The sequence below is a fragment of the Lissotriton vulgaris genome, chromosome 3_1 (assembly GCF_964263255.1).
Source record: "Lissotriton vulgaris chromosome 3_1, aLisVul1.2, whole genome shotgun sequence".
NCBI classification, from domain to species: domain Eukaryota; kingdom Metazoa; phylum Chordata; class Amphibia; order Caudata; family Salamandridae; genus Lissotriton; species Lissotriton vulgaris.
In genome coordinates, this window is record NC_141689.1 from 2,137,464,175 (window position 1) to 2,137,485,967 (window position 21,793).

General features: G+C 49.0%; 1 long non-coding RNA gene across 1 annotated transcript in view; it reads right to left on the reverse strand.

Moving 5' to 3' along the window:
- Positions 1-3,503: 3,503 nt before the first annotated feature.
- LOC147728917 (uncharacterized) overlaps positions 3,504-21,793 on the reverse strand; it is a 237,366-nt gene continuing 219,076 nt past the window's right edge. The window contains exon 3 of the long non-coding RNA XR_015309588.1: positions 3,504-3,829. This is a non-coding gene — a long non-coding RNA (uncharacterized LOC147728917). The remainder of the gene's footprint in view (positions 3,830-21,793) is intronic.

The window sequence follows — 21,793 nt, forward strand, 5'->3', positions numbered from 1 at the left end:
GTCTGAGGAAGCTCCTCGTCCGAGCTATCCTCCACGGTGGCAAGGGCCCAGTCGTCGTCCCCTACCTCCTCGACGACTTCATCAAAATCCTCATCCTCCTCGTTGTAGTCGTCCTCCGACGCTGGGTTAGATTCCGTGATCTCCTGGATAGCGTCGTCCCAGACATCCCCAGCTTCGAAGATGTCTATAGGAGGTGGTGCTGTTCGCTGGGCCTCCAGGCGCGCAGCTCGGCGGAGCTTGAGTGTCTTTTTGGACTGGAACTTGGAACAGGCCATACATTTGGCCTCGTCGTGGTCCAGCAACAAGCACTTGTTGCACACCGGGTGTACATCGATATGCGGGTACTTCGAGGCACACACCGGGCACCATTTAAATGGACTTCGTTCCATGATGGAAGAGGTTTGAGCGTAGAGTAGGCCCGTCCGCGCCGAAAGCACGCTGAAGGACAATGTTGGTTCGGAGCCGAGGAAATTACGAACCCGAACGAGAGACAATACTGACGCAAGTCCTAAAGACCTTTTGGTCTCAAGCAAAGTAAAGTTAACAACTATCGATTCAGACAGTGGGAACCGAACACATCCGAACCCAATGGCGGAAAAAAATCTGGGGATGGAGTCGATGCCCATGCGCACTGTAGTCCAGGGGAGGAGCCACCTATCTCGTGATACTTCGAAGACTCTTCCAGGACAACAATGTGCAATCATCCGGACCCAACACTAGGCGGCGATCTAGGCACAGATATGAATTCAGCAGCCCACATGCCTCGAACAAAAAAGTCTGAAGATGGAGTTGATGCCCATGCGCACTATTGTCCAAAGGAGGAGTCACCCAACTCGTGACTTCCAAAAACTTTTCCAAGACAATAACAAACTGCAAACATCCAGGCCCAACACCAGATGGCGATCTATGCAAAGTATGTGATCTGCAGCTCATATGCCTCGAACAGTTTTGTTAAGGGGATTCTTCCGTGATAAGCATTGCAAAATTGCACAAAACCGTGTACTGGAACCCTTTCCACTTCAGGCCGGTGTAGCCTATGTATTTAGGATGCACGGTCTCTTAAGTGTCTTTACAAGAATTCCTGAAGACAGGCAGACAATATCCCCTTAAGATATATCTAAAAGTTCTCCTGGGTCCCCGCACGTGGGAAGGAATATCAATGTGCTTATGACTATACATGGAAATTTCTTATGAGAGAAGTAGAGGCTGTGTAATTTTTCTGTGATCTAGTCAGTATGTGGTGGAAAGCTTGTCAATGTTTACCCTTTTTGCTCATTGAAGGTAAGTCTTGCAGGTGGTGTCAGGGGATCTCCATCCTGGTCTATGACTTCTTGGTCTTCAGATTACTCTCCAACTCTATGTGTACATGAGTGTGGTCTATATCAGTGTGATATAGATCTTGACGTGGATCTTGTTCTTTACATTACCTTCGATCAGGAGCGATGATGCAATGGACTCTTCGATCTTCAAGGGAATCTACGTCCAACAGGTGGAAGACATGGGCTACTTAATGGGTAGGTCTGTCGCAGTGGCACAGACAGTGTGGAGGACATTGTGACCCTCTAGGAGATTGTGTACCTGAAATCTGATTAGGTGTTACTTGAAGGAGAAGGTTTGAAAATATAGAGTCCGACGTATAGGGCACAGGTCTTAGTTGACAACATTGCAACAGTGTGAAGAAATGTTTTAGGCGATTCTGATCAGACACTAGATTGAGTGAGGCCTTGATTCAGCTCTAGACGTCTGAGACTCTCTCCCCCCCCCCCCCCCCCCCCCCCCCCCCCTTTGATGGTCTTCTCCCTGCAGGCTTAGATATTGATACCAGCTACTTCGATGACAATGGGTGATATACTGTAGCTGTTGACTGATCTTGTTGCCAAAGGAAACCACCTCGGTATTCGCAGTCCAGAGTTAAATGTCGAGTAGCAACTCACCACCTTTGATGGCATATCAGTAGACAGAGCAACACAGTAACTGCTCTGCCAGACGCCATGCCTCTTGATGTGGATTAGGTAAGTCCTTTCTTGATGGTACAGGTCACAAGATGTTCCTCTGTGGGTGTCCTTGCAGTGAGAGGAGGGCTCTTTGGAAGGAGAGTGATCTTTCCCAAGGCCTCTTGATGAAATTGATAGTCTTCTCGTGAAGAGCATGAAGTCTAAATTTCTTCCAAGGTACGTTTGGAGAATTTTAGGCAATTACCACAGGTCTCAGGATGATGGAATCTAGCAAGCAAACAGTGTCTGTCAAAGTCTTCCCACAGAAATGCACTTCAAAAAGCTAAGGACATTCTGGGCAAAAAATGTAAAGTCTTTCCGGTCAGAAAAATGGTTCTCAGCACTCCAGCTGCTGAAAACCTGTTCAAAAATTGAATGCTTTTTAAAACATTTTCCTGACTACATTGCCAAAAAGGCAGAGCCCAGGATCTTACCCGTAGAAGCTGGAAATATTAACTGACAATGGCCACCTATGAGGCACGCTGAGATACAGGGGGGCACTGTGATATTCAAGGAACAGTGCCAGCTGGAAGTACTGCAAGGTTCAAAGGAACAATGCAAGCTTTCGCTGTTCTTTCTATAGCAGCCTTTAGGCTAATGGTCTCATTCACTTTACTTTCAAAGGTTTGTGAAAGATTTCTATTGCAAGGTCTTTAAATATGGCACAGTAAATTGAATTGTCATTTTGAAAAGAATCATTTACATAGGAATATTTCATTAATAGACTGTCAGGCTGCATATGGCTATATGCAAGGTACACACATTCCACAACAGCTCTCCCTGCTGTTTCCAACCACATCCACCTGTTGGGGCTGGTGCACACTTGGCAGGAGCAGGACCCACATCTCAAATGGGCAAAACTCTTTGGTGGAGTTTCAACCAATACAGTCTTTGTCAAAGCCAAAGACCGTACCTTGTTGGTCAAAACGTGTCAGCCAGTGGACTAAAACTATCACTGTAGCTACTATTGGAGTGTGGCTTTTCTTGGTTGAGAACTCCACCAAAGACGTAAGCCCCTACATACACATGCATATGTATTAAAGACATTAATAACATGTGCTCTGGGATCTTGTGTGGGAGGGACAATTCAGTGCTTATGACTGACTATCCCTTGGTAGAGAACATTTTCTGCCATTTAAGATTACTGTAGACTCCCAGTCTGAAAAGGAATGATTCAAGCTTGTGAATATGTGTAAGACCAGATTGTCCTGCATCCAAATTTGCAAATAAAATGCAAATACAAAAATAAGGATTGTAAAAGTTCAGAAATAATCTGACAAATAAAAAAACACTTTACCTAAAACAATTATGCTGCAATTGAAATGTGCTGCCCACTATCAACTTTTCCGAGCTGTAAAATCTCATACATGGGTACTTAATGAAATTAAGTATTTTAGGGGCTTTCCCATATAAAATAGGTTGTGAATTGCTGCTCTAGGTAAACAAAGTTAGTGTGTAACCCAAACCATACTACAACACTGCAAGCGTTCCAAAATAATAGTGACAAGCTGGATTGAACATTCATTTATTTGCAACTCTCAGATTTAACAATCGCAACAAGTAACCATGTAACAACGTAATACAATGCAAGCATTCAGTACAGTACACTTTAATATGACCAATATTGGACCAGTTGGTGAATGAATTACAGAAGCAGTGCGGTGGGGACATCCTTCACCAAAAACTCCAAAGCCACAATATTGTTGAAGCTAGTGCAATTTTGCATAGTAGCAGTAGCTGCTGGTGTTTCATGTAGACTTGCTGAGAGCCACAGCAGAAAATCGGAGTTCCCCTTGCTCACGAGCCGTGAACTGTCTGCAGATCTTCGCAGCATCCTACAAAAATGATATTTCATTTACTTTGCTGTTATGGAAGAAATCAAACAATGTATAGCCAAATATTTAGACCACACTGTTACTCATGTACATTTTAAGTCAGTCAGCTTAAGTCCCTGGTGGTAGCGTAGCACACATACAACACATTTATTAGGGGAAAACACTTCTGACCTACAAGCAAGTGATCTTACATGGCTCCAAGATCACATCGCAACATTGAAAAAGTTCTCAAAAGTAACATCTGGGAAATGAGGCTGAATGAAGTACGGCATTTTAGTTGGTCCATGATTCCTTTTTCTAGTATTGTCCCTTTGTAGCAAGTTGTAAGACACTGCCATCAGTTCCTTATTACAACTCTACCAAAAGAAAATGTAACTTGTCTATTAAGCTGCAAAATGGATGTTGAAAGTAAAAGATGTTAATCAGTAAATCATAGAAATCTTCAAACCAAAATCAATAGTCTCTACTTGTTTGGAGGATCAAACAACTGGATGCAAGTTCCTAAGGATGCAAGTTCTTAAGAAGATTACACACAATCTGAACTACACAGGCTATTTATAAAATACATACAAGTACTCATTTCAATTTAGCAACAAAATACTGTTAGACCCAAGGAAATTCTGACATGTAGGCAGCAATCTGAAAGAAGTGAATAAAAGACAGCTTGTTCAGGAATGCAAATGCTACTTACCAGTATGCATCTGTTCTTGGCATGTAGGGCTGCTGACATTCATATCTGTGCATAGATCGCCGCCTAGTGCTGGGTCAGAATGATTGCACATTGTTGTCCTGGAAGAGTCTTCGAAGTATCACGAGATAGGTGGCTCCTCCCCTGGACTACAGTGCGCATGGGCATCGACTCCATCCCCAGATTGTTTTTAGCCATTGTGGCCAAGATGGAGTGAAACTCAGTGAATGATGACCATGCCATGAAATGAAATGTGACCACTGCAGCTGCTACAGGCGCCGAGGAGGGCGGGCGATATGAATGTCAGCAGCCCTACATGCCAAGAACAGATGCATACTGGTAAGTAGCATTTGCAGTTCGAGGCATGTGGGCTGCTGAATTCATATCTGTGCATAGAATACATAGCAGTCCCTCCATTAGCGGCGGCCGCCCGTGCCAGCTGCAGCAGTTTGGAAAAGTGTCTTGAGAACAGCCTGCCCTACAGCTGCCTGCTGTTTGGAGTGCACGTCTACACAGTAATTCTTAGTAAATGTATGTGTGGTAGACCATGTGGCTTCTCTACATATGTCCTCTAAGGGAATGTTTCCAAGGAAAGCCATAGAGGCCCCCAACTTTCTGGTGGAGTGGGCTCTTGGTGGAATGGTAAGAGTGAGTTTTGCCTTTGCATAGCAGAATTGAATACATTTCACGATCCACCTAGCAATACCAGCCTTGGAAATAGGGTTACCTTTGTGATGTGGCTCAAAGGCAACAAAAAGCTGCTTAGTCTTTCTAAAATCCTTGGTCCTATCAATGTAATACATTAGGGCCCGTTTAACGTCAAGGGTGTGGAGCATCCGCTCAGCCAGTGACTCTGGATTTTGAAAGAACACCGGCAACTCAATGGTTTGCTTGATGTGGAACTGAGACACAACCTTGGGTAGAAATTATGGGTTAGTCAAGTCAAAACAATTTGTATAGCGCGCTACATACCCAGAGGGTCTCAAGGCGCTTGAAGACGGGTGGGGAATTACTTGTCGAATATCCACGTTTTAAGTTGTTTTCTGAATGCTAGGTGGTTCTGAGTAAGGCGAAGGTGAGTGGGAAGTGAATTCCAGGTTTTAGCTGCCAGGTAGGAGAAGGATCTCCCATGGTGGTTTTGTTGATGCGGGGTACAGTGGCAAGGGCTTGGTTGGAGGATCGTAGCTGGCGTGGGGGGGTAGAAGGACAGTCGTGAGTTGAGGCATTCGGGTCCGATTTCGTAGAGTGCTTTGTGTGCGTGGGTTAGGAGCCGGAAAGTAATCCTCTTATTGACGGGGAGCCAGTGGAGGTTTTTCAGGTGACCAGAGATGTGTTCTTTACGCGGGATGTCTAATATGAGCCTGGCTGAAGCGTTCTGGATGCGTTGGAGTTTTTTCTGGAGTTTTGCGGTGGTACCGGCGTAAAGGGTGTTTCCGTAGTCCAGTCGGCTCGTGACCAGAGCGTGGGTGACCGTTTTTCTAGTTTCGGTGGGGATCCAGCGAAATGTTTTTTTGAGCATGCGAAGAATGTTGAAGCAAGATGAAGAAACGGCGTTGACTTGCCTGTTCATCGAGAGAGGAATCCAGGATGACGCCCAGGTTCCGTGCGTGGTCCGTCGGGATGGGTGCTTTTCCAAGGGCCTCTGGCCACCAAGAGTCATCCCAGGCGGAGGGGGAGGTGCCTAGGATGAGGACTTCTGTTTTGTCTGAGTTCAGTTTCAGACGGCTGTGCTTCATCCATTCGGCTACTTCTTTCATTCCTTCATGCAGGTTGGTTTTGGCAGTGTTCGGGTCTTTGGTGAGTGAGAGGATCAGTTGAGTGTCGTCAGCGTAGGAGATGATGTTGAGGTTGTGTTGGCGTGCGATGACCGCGAGGGGGCTCATGTATACGTTGAAGAGGGTGGGGCTGAGTGAAGATCCTTGTGGTACGCCGCAGATGACTTCAGTGGCCTCTGACTTGAATGGTGGTAGGCGGACTCTCTGGGTTCTTCCGGTGAGGAACGAGGTGATCCATTCCAGTGCTTTTCCTTGGATTCCGATGTTTGAGGCGCTGTAGAAGGGTGCTATGGCAGACTGTGTCGAAGGCTGCGGAGAGGTCGAGGAGGATGAGGGCGACTGTCTCCATTGTCCAGTAGAGTTCGGATGTCGTCTGTTGCTGCGATGAGGGTGGTTTCAGTGCTGTGCTTGGCTTGGAAGCCGGATTGTGAGGAGTCGAGGGATTTGTTGGTTTCGAGGAAGGCAGCAAGCTGGTTGTTGACCGCTTTTTCAGGAGTGAGATAGGGCGGTAGTTTGAGTTCGGTGGGGTCAGCTGTGGGTTTCTTCAGGAGGGCGCTGAGTTCCGCATGTTTCCAGCTTTCCGGGAATGTTGCGGAGTTGAGGGAGCAGTTGATGACGTCTCGGAGGTGCGGTGCAATAACGGAGTCTGCTTTGTTAAAGATGTGGTGAGGGCATGGGTCTGTGGGGGATCCTGAGTGGATAGAGTTCATCAGACGGATGGTGTCCTCAGTGGAGAGTGGCTTCCAGTCATTGATGATGTTCAGGGGGGGTGGGGGTCCTGCAGGGAGTTGGGTGGGTTGGTCTCCGGGTCGGTTGTCGAAGCTGTTGTGGATGTCTGCGATTTTGTTGTGGAAGAAGGAAGCTAGGGAGTCGCAGAGGGCTTGGGGAGGGGGTGATGTCGTTGGAGTTGGCAGATGGGTTGGTAAACTCTTTGACGATGTTGAATAATTCTTTGCTGTTGTGGGCGTTGTTATCTAGTCGGTCTTTGAAAGCGGCTTTCTTGGCTGACCGGATTAGTTGGTGGTGTATGCGGGTGGCGTTTTTGAAGGCGTCCTTGGTTCTGGTGGTTGGGTCTTTTTTCCAGGCCTTCTCAAGGGAGCGACAGAGTTTCTTGGATTTCTTAAGATCATCGTTGAACCAGGAGGCCTTCTTGCTGGCTAGTTTGATTTGTCGTTTTTTCAGTGGTGCTAGGATGTCAGCGCTGTTGGATAACCATTGGGTTTGAGGAGTGAGCTGGGGGGTTTTGAAGAAGCGATGAGGAGATCTGGTCAATGGTGATTTTGTTCCAGTTTCTTTGCAGAGTGGGTTGAGGATGGTTGTTGGAAGTGGTCTTGTTGTAGGTAAGTGAACGCAGCTGTGGTCGGTCCAAAGGAGAGCCGTGGTGTGGCCGAAGGATACATGTTTGCTGGAGGTGAAGATAGGGTCGAGTGTGTGACCTGCGATGTGGGTGGGGGTAGCGACAAGTTGTTTAAGTCCGAGGTTGGCGAGGTTGTCCAAAAGGGTGGTGGTGTTGCGGTCGTTGTTCTTTTCAAGGTGAAAGTTGAGGTCGCCCAGAAGGATGTAATCCTCGGAGGGGAGCGCGTGTGGAGTGATGAAGTCCGTGATGTCTTCACTAAATTGTGCGCGGGGTCCTTGTGGCCTGTAAAGGAGGGTGCCTCCGAGTGTGGTCTTGGGGTCGATGTGGATCTGGAAGTGAAGGTGTTCAGAGTTGGCGAGATGGACGTCAGAGCTGGTTGAGATGCGGATGGATTTCTTATGGACGATAGCAATGCCTCCTCCTGTGTGGCCGGAACAGTCCTTGCGAATGATCTTATAACCTTCCGGGATGGCAATGGTGATGTCTGGGGCTGATGAGGCGTTCATCCATGTTTCTGTTAGGAAGGCGACGTCCGGAGAGATGGTGTCTAGTAGGTTCCAGAGGTCGATGGCGTGTCTGTGGACCGAGTGGGTGTTGAGCAGGATGCATTGTAGGTGGTTGGGGTCGGATATCTGTTGTGTGTTGGTAGATGAGGAGTTGTTCTTGGTGCCGTCGAATTTGAAGGAGTAGCAAGAGAAGGGTCCATGGGTGTGTCCAGGAGCGGCTTGGGCGCAGTTGGGGGAGCGGCCGGGGTTGAGGGCTAGGAGGGTGGAGGAATCGTAAGTAATGCGGGGGGGGGGGGGGGGGGGGGGGGGGAGGGGACGGGGGCCAGGGGGACTGGCGCTGAGCTACCCTGTTTGAATGAACTTGGAAGAAAGGCTCTTTGATTGTGAGGGCCTGCAGCTCACTAACCCTACGTAGCGATGTAATTGCTTCTAGGAAAGCCACTTTCCAAGTCAAGAACTGAAGTTCGCAAGAATGTAGTTGCTCAAAGGGAGGACCCATCAGTCTTGTAAGAACCACTTTGAGGTTCCATTCTGGAGCTGGGAGTCCGTGGCGGAATGGCCCTTTTGAGTCCTTCCAGAAATGCCTTGATAGCAGGCACCTTGAAAAGTGAAAGGTGCTGTCTATTTTGGAGGTATGCAGCCATCGCAGACAGGTGAATGCGGATGGAAGTATATGCCAGATTACACTGGTATAGATGGAATAGGTAACAGATGATGTTCTGAATGGAAGCATCTAGAGGATTAATGTTGTGGTTTGCGCAATAGATGACAAACCGCTTCCATTTAGCCGCATAACATGCTCTTGTAGTGGGCTTTCTTGCCTCCCGTATGATGTCCATGCAATTGGGAGGAAGATTAAGGTAGCCAAACTCTAGGACCTCAGGAGCCAGATCGCCAGGTTGAGCTGTTGCGGATCTGGGTGCTGAATGTCGCCATGGCTCTGCGTCAGAAGGCTGGGTGTGAGATGAAGCCTTTTATGCGGTACCACGGAAAGTTCCAGAAACGTGGTGTACCATGGTTGGCGAGCCCACGTTGGAGCAACTAGGATGAGAGTCATCGAGTGCTGCCTGAGCTTGCGCGCCACCAGCGTATCAGAGGTGCTGGGGGAAAAGTGTACGCAAATCTGCCTGACCAGTTCATCCATATCGCATTGCCCTGCGATTGCGGGTGTGGGAACCTGGCGGCGAAGCTTTGGCATTTTGCGTTCTCCCTTGTGGCGAACAGGTCTATCTCTGGATGACCCCACCTCTGGAAGTACGGTTGGAGTACTGATGGATGTATCTCCCACTCGTGCATTTGGTGGCTGTGCCTGCTGAGAAGGTCCGCCATCTGATTGTCCTTGCCCGGGAGATGTTCTGCCATGAGGAAAGTGTTCCTCTGAATGGCCCACTTCCACATGCTCTGAGCCAGATGAGACTGCTGCGGAGAGTGTGTGCCCCCCTGTTTCTGAATGTAGTACATGGCCGTTATGTTGTCCGTCCGGATCAACACGACCTTGTTGCACAGATGTACTTTGAATGCCTTCAAGGCCATGAAGATCGCCATCAGTTCCAGTACATTGATGTGCATCTTCTTTTGCTGTAGTGTCCATAGTCCCTGCACTGTGTATTGGAGTACATGCGCTCCCCATCCCTGGAGAGAAGCGTCCGTTGTCAGGATGATCTGCGGCACAGGCTCTTGAAACGGTCGGCCCTTGCAAAGGTTTTGTGGATTCCACCAATGCAGAGAGTTGTATGCCCGACCGCTCACCAACACTAGGTCTTTCAACTGCCCGTGAGCCTGAGTCCACTGACGTGCTAAGCACTCCTGAAGCGGACGCATATGTAGTCTCGCGTGTGGGACTATGGAGATGCAGGAGGCCATCATGCCTATCAACTGCATGAACACTCTTGCTGGAAGCGAGTGTTGAGGTCTGAATAGTTGGATCAGCGACTGAATGCTGTTGACTCACTGAATTTGGCTGCGCAGTGGCCGCCAGAGTGTTTATGGTCGCACCCGGATACTGCCGTACGTGGGCGGGCTGGAGATGGGATTTTGGGTAATTCAGTGAAAACCCCAGATCGTGCAGAAGGTGAATGGTGTGGGACACGTGGTCGGCGCACTGCTGGGCCGACTTCGCTTGAATGAGCCAGTCGTCCAGATAGGGGTAGACGTGGATGTTCTGACGTCTCAGATGCGCCACCACCGTTGCTAGGCACTTTGTGAAGACCCTGGGCGCTGTGGTGACACCGAAAGGCAAAACCTTGAACTGGTAGTGCTGGTTTTGAATGGTGAACCTGAGGTACTCTGTGTGAAGGATGCAGTGGAATGTGAAAGTACGCATCCTTGAGGTCCACAGTCGCCAGGAAGTCCCCCTGCTGAAGCAGTGGGAGAACCTGCTGCAGAGTGAGCATATGGAAATGTTCTGACAGAATGTAAAAGTTGAGAGGTCTGAGGTCTAGGATGGGCCTGAGGGATCCGTCCTTCTTTGGAATCAGAAAGTACAGGGAGTAAACTCCTGTACCCCTTTCCTGCAGGGGCACGAGCTCTATTGCTCCTTTTTGCAGCATGACGTTGACTTCCTGCTGCAACAAGTGCAAGTGCTCGCCGGACATAGGACGGCTCTTTGGGGGTATGTTGGGTGGAATGGATGTGAGCTCCAGACAATAACCATATTGGATAAGAGATCTGACCCACCTGTCCGTGGTGATGGACTTCCACACGGGCAGGAACTGCTGGAGTCTCCCCCCGACCGGTGTTGCGTGGTCGGGGGCAGTGACAAGGCGTCACTGTTTGCTGGCGGTGGAGGACCTGGAGCTGTTATTACCACGTCCTCTGCCTTTGACGTTGTTGCCACGGTATCCACCCCGACCCTTGTTGGTATAGGAGGATTGGGTGTTACTCTTATAGAATTGCGTGGACTGACGCTTGACCCCTCGAGGTGCCTATTATTGGAGCTCCGAAAAGAACCACCCCGAAACTGCTGGGACTGCAAGGCACCCATAGACTTAGCAGTGTCGGTGTCCTTTTTCATTTTTTCGAGGGTGGTATCAACTTCTGGGCCAAACAGGTGGTCTGGATTGACAGTTTGGTTTAGGATGGTAGTTTGAATGTCCGGTTTGAAACCGGATATTCTGAGCCATGCATGTCTACGCAGTAGAACACTAGTGTTTATTGACCTTGAGGCGGTGTCTGCCACATCCAGAGCGCACTTAATTGAAGAATTGGTGATAAGTTTCTCCTCCTGAATCAACATTTCTGCTGCCTCCTTATATTGATCTGGCAAGTGCTGTAGAAGGGTCTCAAGAGTGTCATAGTGTGCCCTGTCGTAACGCGCAAGTAGCGCCTGTGTTGGATATGTGCCATATGTTGGCTGCCTGCGCAGCAACACGTTTCCCCGAAGCCTCAAATACTTTTGATTCCTTGTCTGGGGGAGGAGCATCACCCGTAGTCTGGATTCCTTGGTTGTCTCCAATGCACTCAAAAGAGCCAACTCACAGAGGCAACTGTCCTTTGATGTATGTTGGATCAGTGGGCGCTGCCTTGTACTTCTTGTCGATACGAGGGTTGATGACTCTTGCTCGGGTGAGCTCCTTGAAGACCTCTGGCGCATGTTTTAACACCCCTTTTAGCATTGGCAATGTCTTTACAGTTATTTCAGCGACTGAAAAGGTGTCAAAAATAAACTCGACGTCTACTGGGTCCGCATGGAGGTAGACTTCATGATTGGCTGCCGCTCTTTCAATCAGAGCATTGAAAGCCGCAGAGTCCTCTGTTGGGGAAGTTTTTGCTGAAAACAGCGGAGGCTCCTGTCCCGAATGAGGGTCCCCAGGGTCGCCACGAGCAGACCAAGGCTCAGTCACATCCTCTGGGTCTGAGTAAACTGGATAGGCATACTCATCCTCTTCGTTTCCATCACCCTCCTCAACATTAGAATGAGTGGGTGAGAGTTCATGGCTTTGTGGTGATGCAGGCTCCATAGGGGTAGAGGCACCAGCAGAGTCCAACTTTTTCTTAAGTGGGATTTGGAAATGTTCCAAAGCTGGCTCAAAGGTGATCTTCCGTTTAAGGAGAGAGAGCTTGCCTGTGTTGGCGTCGATGATCACTTCTCGACGCTCTTCTGCCAGTGGTTGGTGGCGCGGGCTTGGAACCACCAACGATGCCTTCGGCGCCGAAGATAACCTCAAGGGCACCCCGGCCCCAGGTTTTGCTGTTAAAGCCTTTGGCGCCGTCTTCGGCGGCAACATGAACAGAATCGGCGTCGGCGCCTTCGCCGGTTTTTGTAGAGGCTTGGGCGGCACAGTGTCCTTCGGCTCGACTGCTGCGGCCCCCTCCCTAATACGCTGAAGGGACTCTGTGACCTTCTTGGTGAACGAGGCGGAGGGACGGACCGGCTCGAGAGAGTCTTCTGAAGCTGGTTTTGGGACGGCAACCAAGGACGCAGTCTTCGGAGCCGACGCAGCTCCCCCCTTGGCCTTGTCGAGTGGAAGCGGGGCAGTGAGAGACTTGGGGTCGTCCTGCCGCTTCTTCGTGGCCTTCTTATGGTCGTCGACCTTCTTGGTATCGATGAGACTCTTCAGTGCATCGACCAACTTCGGTGCCGACGCAGCCGCGTCGGGCGTTGTCACCTTCGGCTTCGACACTGTAGTCTTGGGGTCGGCTATTTTGGCGCGGCTCTTGAGCTCGACGGCCATCTTGGATTTCTTTGGTGCCGAGGCCTCCGAAGTCTTCGAACCGACCAGTGCGACTTGCGCTTTCGGTTTAGATACGTCCGAGACCGATGGTTTCACTTTCGGTTTTTGTACCGTAAGCGGTGCCGTATCAATGTCCTTGGCCGGGCCGGAAGGCGGAGCCGTAGGACGGGAATCAAGGCTTTGGGTAAGGCCCGAAGGCGATCCCTCGGCCTGGGCCTTAGAATGGGGGCTGGCCCCGGAGTCAGTGTGAGGAAGCTCCTCTTCCGAGCTATCCTCTACGGTGTCAATGGCCCCATCGTCGTCCCCTACCTCCGACGACTTCCTCGAAATCCTAGTCTTCCGCGTCGTAGGCTTCCTCGACCTCCGACGCCGGGTTAGATTCTGTGATATCTTGGATAGTGTCGTCTCCGACATCCTCCTCGAAGATGTCCGGAGGGGGTGCCGATCGCTGGGCCTGCAGTCTTGCAGCTCGGCGGAGCTTGAGTGTCTTCTTCGACCGGAACTTGGAGCAGGCCATACACTTGGCCTCGTCGTGGTCCGGCGACAAGCACTTATTGCACACTGGGTCCACGTCGATATGTGGGTACTTTGAGGCACACACCGGGCACCTCTTAAATGGACTTTGTTCCATGATGAAGTAGGTTGGAGCGTCGTGTAGGCCCGTCCGCGCCGAAAGCACGCGGAAGGGTAGAGATGGTTCAGAGTCGATGAAACAAACGAACCCGGACGATAGACAATACCGACGCGAGTCCTAAAGACCTTTTGGTCTCGAGCAAAGTAAGTTAAACAGCTATCGATTCCGACAGAGGGAACCGAAACACATCCGAACTCAATGGCGGAAAAAAAACAATCTGGGGATGAAGTCGATGCCCATGCGCACTGTAGTCCAGGGGAGGAGCCACCTATCTCGTGATACTTCGAAGACTCTTCCAGGACAACAATGTGCAATCATCCGGATCCAACACTAGGCGGCGATCTATGCACAGATATGAATTCAGCAGCCCACATGCCTCGAACTATGCGTTGCCCTCACGCTATTATTTTGCAGAAGTGGACACGTTCACCAGGGGAGGGAAGAGACACCCAATTGTCAAAGTAAGATCTAAATAAGACTAACAGCATCATACTGGGCAGAAGAGCGCATTATAATCAATGTTGGATTGGTATTTGTAGAAAGTATGATCTGCTTTCATGGTTACCCCCACAGTTTGCTGGTGTCTGTTATCTGCCTAGTCTGACCGGGATCCTGCTAATCAGGAGCCCATTTGCTGTGCTCTTCCTAAATTGAACTAAGGTAAGTCATTTGAAACCGTCCTGATTGGCTACTGGTGTACCCCTTTAAGTCCCTAGTATATGGTCCTAAGGTAACCAGGGCCTAGGTACACCAGAAGGCTCCCATGGGTTGCAGCATGCATTTTTCTACTCATGAAAGACCACACAAACTGACTACAGGCCGGCCATTGCAGCCTGTGTGAACTGGTGCTAGCACCACTCATAAGTTTCCTTATTTCAAACAAAGAGGCTGACCTTAATTGAAGAGATGATGCAGTACAGCTAGGTAAATAGCTGCATCCTCATGCTGTGTAGACTGAAGCCAGGAATGTCTCGTAAAAGTGTGTACCTTCTTCCATTTCGCAGCACAACATCTTGTCCAATGTAACTCCACCAAACAAAGCTGCTGATGTAGAAACTGTTCTGGTGGATTGTGCTCTAGTCCTCGTCAGAGGCTGGCTAGCCTTTTCGTGACAGAATTGGATCGCAGAAGACACCCACCTGGCAACTGGCCTTCGTTACAGCTGTTCCTGGTTCGTAAGCGACCAGTAACTGATCGGTTTTCCATCTGTTGTGTAGGTAGAACTTTAAACACCTCTTAATATCAGACGTATATAAAGCCGGTTTTGTTTGACTACATGGGTTTGGAAAGAAATATTGTAATATCACTGGTTCGTTGAGGTGACACGGTACTGACTATTGGAATAAGTCTGATTAGTTCACAGAGCTACAGAATTCTAAGTAAAATGTAGAAAAGGTTCCTTAATTGTAAAAGCTTGTATGTCGCCATGAAAGCCAGTAAGATGGCGACCTTCCAGGTGAGAAACTGGAGCTCGGCTTTGTCAATTGGCTCAAACTGCTGTCTCATCAACTATGCCAGGACTAAATTAAGCTTCAATTCTGGAGGAGGCTCATGCAGAGGGAAATGCGTAGGAGACTTCTCATGAACTGCTTTATAAGAATAGATGAACAGAGAGAAGGAACTTTAGATTTCCTAGAGCAGAAAATTGCAGCCAGGTGAACCTTAACTGAAGAGAAAGTGAGACCTGATTTACCCAAAGAGAAGATATGGCTAAATCTGCTCTGCAGGTGCTTGGAGTGGGTGAAGGTTTTGTTCGCACCAGAAGAACAAGTTACTTACCTTCGGCAACACTTTTTCTGGTGGATACAGTATCTGCCTGTAGATTCCTCACCTTGTGAATATCTCCTTGTGTCAGCAACAGTTGAAAATTCTTTTTGTAGCTTTGCGCCGATGTAGACGACGTCAGAGGCACAACACCGCGCGCAACTCCGCTGACGTCAGACTCCATAATAGGCCCACACCGGCGTGACGTCAGTTCCACCCTTTTTTCTGTGCCTTCAAGGCACATGGACAGAACAACATCAGTAGATATATTCACAGATGTCAAGATAAAACAGTGAAACCAAGCAGAAAAGCAATACAAATAAAACTTCCTTCAACAATAAAAAACAACATCAGTTACTCCGGTATAAAAGTGGACAACGGGGAGGCGGGTGGGTCAGTGAGGAATCCACAGGCAGATACTGTATCCACCAGGAAAAGCGTTACCGAAGGTAAGTAACTTTCTTCTGATGAATACATCTGCCAGTGGATTTCCCACCTTGTGAAAAGATTCCCACAGCAGTCCCCACTCCCGGAGGAGGGTGTCCACTCTCCTATACCAGAAAATCCTGGAGGACAAAATGTGCAAAGTGGCCTTCCCTCACTTCGGTATCCAAGCAGCAATGCTTCGCGAAAGTGTGGAGGGAGGCCCAAGTTGCAGCTTTACAAATGTTCTGAACAGGTACACCCCTAGACAAAGCAGAAGTTGAAGACTTTGCTCTAGTAGAGTGGGCTCTTATACCCTCTGGAGGCTCCTTACCAGCCAGGGCGTAGCAGATCTTGATGCATAGAATTAACCATTTCCAAAGTGTGCGCTTGTGCACAGCTCTTCCTTTTCCGCAACCAGCAAATCCAACAAACAGCTGGTCATCAACTCGATAGTCCTTAGTCCTATCACGATAAAAGCTAATGCCCTCTTAGGGTCCAGACGGTGAAGCCGCTCCTCCTCCTTGGAAGGGTGAGGGGGGTAGGGGGAGAATAGAAGGTAGGAAGGGTAGTAGACTGTCCTAGATGGAAAGGAGTTACTACCTTAGGCAGAAAAGCAACCCTGGTCCTAAGAACCATTTGTTCAGCATGAATGGTCAAGAATGGGGGCTTCGAACTAAGCTTGAAGCTCTTACCCTCCTTGCCGAGGTAATTTCAACTAGGAAAACCGTCTTAAAAGACAACAACCTCAAGGGACAATTATGTAGAGGTTCGAAAGGGGAACCCATTAGAAAAGTAAGCACCAGATTAAAGTCCCATTGAGGCACAATAAAAGGAGTAGGGGGAAATTTGTAAGGCCCTTCAGAAATCTTAAAATAGGAGATTTAAATAAGGATGGCTGATCCGGCAGGCAGAGAAATGCCAACAAAGCCGAAAGATAACATTTCACTGTAGCCACAGCAAAACCTTGCTGTGCTAAAGAAAGAGCAAATAGGAGTATATCTGACAAATGAGCCCTCAAAGGGTCAATGGACTTCTCCCCACACCAAGTCACAAATTTAGACCATCTGTAAGAATAGATTGATTTAGTGGAGTCATGCCTGGCAGATAGAATGACATCCACCACATCATGTGGGAGAGAAAAGGAATTCAGGTTGCCCCGTTCAATCTCCAGGCATGAAGGTGTAAAGTCTGGAGGTGGGGGTGTGGACCCTGCCCCTCCATCAGAGAGGAGATCTGCCCTGAAAGGGATACGGAGTGGCAGGCACAAGGAGAGGTGGAGACGATCTGTGTACCACACCCTTCTTGGCCAATCCGGGGCGACCAATATAACTTGGGCCCGGTCTTGGCGAATCTTCCTCAGAACCAGAGGAATCAAGGGTATGGGAGGAAATGCGTAAAGGAGGAGAGTACCAACTCAACTGAAACGCGTCCCCCAAGGCTCCCTGCATCGGAAACTGGAGGCTGCAGAAAGTCGGGCAGTGAGCATTCTCACGAGTGGCGAGCGAGGTCCACCTGAGGAGTCCCACGTCCGAAAGACGTGACAAACTACCTCTGGATGAAGCCTCCACTCGTGGTTGACTGAGAACTGCCGACTGAGACTGTCTGCATGCACCTTCAGAACACCAGCCAGATGATTTGCCATCAGACAAATCCGATGATCCTGAACCCAGGACCAGAGATGCAGAGCCTCTCAGCAGAGACACTGCGACCCTACTCCTCCCTGCTTGTTCACATACCACATCGCGGTGGTGTTGTCCGTCAGGACCTGAACCGACCGCCCGCGAAGGGAAGGGAGAAAGGCCTTGAGCGCCAGACATAACGCCCGCAATTCCAGAAGGTTGATGTGAAGCAACCTTTCCTCTGGAGACCAAAGACCCTTGATTTCCAGATCCCCCCCATATGAGCACCCCACCCTAGAGTGGACGCATCTGTTATCACTGTGGCCACCGCTGGAGGAAGTTGGAAAGGCTTTCCTTGAGACAGATTGCCCTCCACACTCCACCAAGACAGATCCGCTGCAGTTTCTCTGGAGATCCTGATGGACTCCCTGAGATCTCCGTTGTGTTGATACCACACCCTGCGGAGGCACCACTGGAGTAACCTCATATGCCAGCGTTCATGGTTAACCAACAGAATGCAGGAAGCCATCAGACCGAGCAGACGAAGGACCTTCAGGACTGGACCGACCGCTCCATTGTGAAATAAAGGAATCATTTTCTGTATGTCGCGAATCCTTTGAGGTGGAGGGAATGCCAGACATACAGTAGTATCCAGTGCAGCACCAATGAACAGGTTGCGCTGGGAGGGCACCAGGTGAGATTTGGGTACATTTATTTAAAAACCCAAACTGTACATTTGAATTGTGACTTGCAGATGGAGCACTTTCTCTGGAGAGTCCGCTTTGATCAGCCAATCATCCAGATAAGGGAATACCAGAACCCCTGAGATGTGCAGCCACCACTGCCATCACCTTGGTGAAGACTCAAGGTGCAGTAGTAAGACTAAACGAAAGGACCGCAAACTGGTAGTGCTGCGACCCCACCGTAAATCGAAGATACTTTGTGCGACTTCATAGGGATGTGGAAATACGCATCCTGCAAGACGATCGACACGATCCAGTCTTCTTACAGCAGCGCTTGTAGAACCTGCCAAAGCATCATTGAAGGGGAGCATAGGCTTGACAACAGAGGTAGGTGAATGAAGGACTTCAGTCAGTATATTAGCTTTATACTCTGCAGTAGAAAGTGTTAAATTCAACAAGTCTGCAGCCTTCCTTATAACCACCTGATAAGGTGTCACATCCTTAGAAGGGGAGTCAGAAACAGAGGCCACATCCCAATCAGGGGACAGTTCAAGACCACTAGCCTCAGATCGAAAAGATATTCTGAATCCTGCAGCTCCCCTTCTTCCATTTCTGCTTCGCGGTACCTCTGCTCTTCCAGAAGTCTGTGCCTCACGCCTCAACCTCTCCTTCATGAATGAAGTTGCGGGTCCTGAATCGACTCAGTTGGAGCCGAGCCCGAAGCCGGAGGACCAGACCGCTGAACACTAGGTCGGATCGGATTCAGCATCGGCGTCGAAGGCTTCAGCGGCGCCGAGAAAAGCTAAGGCGGCATCGGAGCCGGCATAAATGGCATAAAAGGCGCAGGAGCGCAAGTCTGAGGGATACCCAGATTGTATGCTAATGGACCCGTGGGGCAACTGGTGCACCAGAGGGTTACATAGCTCTTGAAAAAACTCCATACATAGCATTCAGGAACTGAGTAGGGTCCTGACCTGGAGCAGGAAAAGCTGGATATGAGCCCACAGGCTGCTCTCGAGGGAGCGGAGTCCTAGACTTCGAACTCCACCTCAGGCTGATGCACCGGGGTCAACGAACCCCAGGCAACGGAGCCTCCTCTTCTCCATCACTCCCTCACCCTCCTGGTCAGAATATTGAGTCGGAGCTGGAGACGGATTAGAAAATCGGCTTCAGTGAATGAAGTGGTGAATTCACAGGCGAAACCTCACCATCGGAGACTTGAACCTCCGGAGTCGGAGCCTCCACGTCCTTGCGAAGCAACTTCTCCTGCGACTTATGAGTCTCGTCATCACTCTGAGAAGGACTCGAGACCTGAGTTCTCTTCTTGTGCTTCTTGCTCAATGACTTTGAAGCATGCACCGAAGACTACCTCGAGCGAGACCTCGACCGACGAGTCTGTGACCTAGACCTCTTCTTGTCCTTTCTGCTCTTCAACTTTGCAACAAGAAGTTTCGCCTCCCTCTAACGGAGAGCCTTAGGATTCATTTTCTTGCAAGATGAACATTCCTCGACGTCATGGTCCGAACTCAAAAACCAAACGCAGCACTTGTGCGGATCCGTAATAGACAGTCTTGCCGCACTCTCCGCAGGGCTTGAAGCCAGTCTTCTTCATAGACAGACACAAAGAAGCAAAAGGACACCGAAATGGAACAAACTAACAAAGTTACCAACAGCTACAGAGGATCCCTAGAAATCGTTAGAGTCTACGACGCGGAAAAAAGGGAACTGATGTCATCACGCCGGCGTGGGCCTATTATGGAGTCCGTGACGTCAGCGGCGGCGCGCACCGTGTCGCGCCTTCGACGTCGTCCACGTTGGAACGAAGCTACAAAAAGAATTTCCGAATGTTGCTGATGCAAGGAGATATTCAAAAGGTGGGGAATCCACTGGCAGATGTATCCAGAAACAGACTCTTCCATTATTAACAATGTCTTGATAGTGCTCTCTGCTCTGGATTTGACAATAACTTCCCTTCACTCCTGCGGGATATCCAGATCCCTGAATTCAAAGAATGAGCATGCGTGGAAATGGTGTGGGTCTGGATGATTCACTTGGCCCTCAATAACAGATGGATTGTTGCAGGTCGTGACAACTGGTCTGAGTTCTGCTTAACGTGTCCGCCAGAGTATTATGCAGACCTCTGACATGCTCTGCCTTTAAAGAGATTCCACGTTGTGTCATCCAATCCCATAATTCCTGCGCTTCACGAGTTAGTGTAATGATATTTTCCTCCAAGTTTGTTGATGTAGTAGTACATGCTGGTCGTATTGTCTAAGATGGGAATAGGACTTTGAGTTCCAAGCTGTGGATGTGCTGATTTCTGCGCAGAAGACCATCTGCCCTGGATTTGCAAGTCTTGCATGTGACTTCCCCAGACCTCCATGTAGGCATCCATTAGTATGAAAGAAATGTGTTACTTACCTGTAACAGCAGTTATCCAGTATTGGTATCTTTCATAGATTCACATGCCTGAATCATTCCCCGTCGTCGGGGTGGGAGTCCCCGGTAAATAATAATAGTAATGTCACATAGACATATACTTAGTGCTAGGCCAGAGGCCTTACATTAGTAGCCTATCTAGGTCCTGATGTAAAAAGGACCAAACTTTGGCCAGGAGCCAATCAGCTACAATCACCCTCCTCACCTTCCTGGAAGGAGCCCTAGTCCCTCAGATTTTCATAAGCACAGTGCTAAGTAGTACCTACTGAGAGGGTAAAGGTGAGCCCTTCCAGGGGAGGCGGGTGGGTTGCATGTGAATCTATGAAAGATACCAATACTGGATAACTGCTGTTACAAGTAAGTAACGCATTTCTTATCCAGTATTATGGGTATCTTTCATAGATTCACATGCCTGAATCAGAATAGCAAGCAATAATGAGCACGTTTCGTCTAATACATCCGTCAAGAAATAATAATCTTATCATAAGCTGTTACACAGTTTACATGATACTGACAACCTGATAAGAAATGTGCGATAAGTTACCTGGAAGGTGGGATGATAGGAAGAAGGCTCACCACTAATGAAATAGAGGACGTAGGACCACCTGTCCCACTGCTGCATCCTTCATAAGTTCAGAGTCCAAGCAGTAGTGCTTGGTGAACGTATGTGGTGTCTTCCATGTCGCCGCTCTGCAGATGTCGACAATGGGTACCCCAGCAAAGAGCGCCATGGAGGTGGATACCGCTCTAGTGGAGTGTGCTCGAACCTTTGAAGGCAGAGGATGGCCCGCCTGTTGGTGACAGAAGGCGATGGCCGTTGAAATCCATCTGGAAATGCTCTGTTTTGTCAATGCTAGGCCTTTTCTTGGCCTGCTAAATGCAACAAACAATTGATTGGACTTCCTAAATTGCTCCGTCCTGTGTAAGTAGAATGAGACATCGTTTGAGGTCCAATGAGTGTAGAGATCTTTCAGCCGCAGATGATGGATTCGGGAAGAAAGATCTTAGGACAATAGGTTCGATGAGATGGAAAGAAGACGGAACCTTCGGTATAAACTTAGGGTTAGTCCGTAGAATGACCCTGTCGTTCTTGAACTGGATGAAGGGGTCTTGCACAGAAAAAGCCTGCAGTTCACTCACTCTCCTTGCTGACGTGAGCGCCAGTAATAGAGCTGTTTTCCATGACAAATATTTTAGATCTGCTCTGTGGATTGGCTCAAACTGGTGTTTCATTAGTTGAGCTAGTACCACATTTAGTTGCCATGTAGGTGGAGACGCTCTAACTGGAGGGAAAGTTCTGAATAATCCCTTCAGAAACTGCTTGACTAGTCTGTTGGTCCATAGTGAAGCTCCACACGAAGATAGTCTGAACCTGGATATGGCCGCCAGGTGGTCTTTTA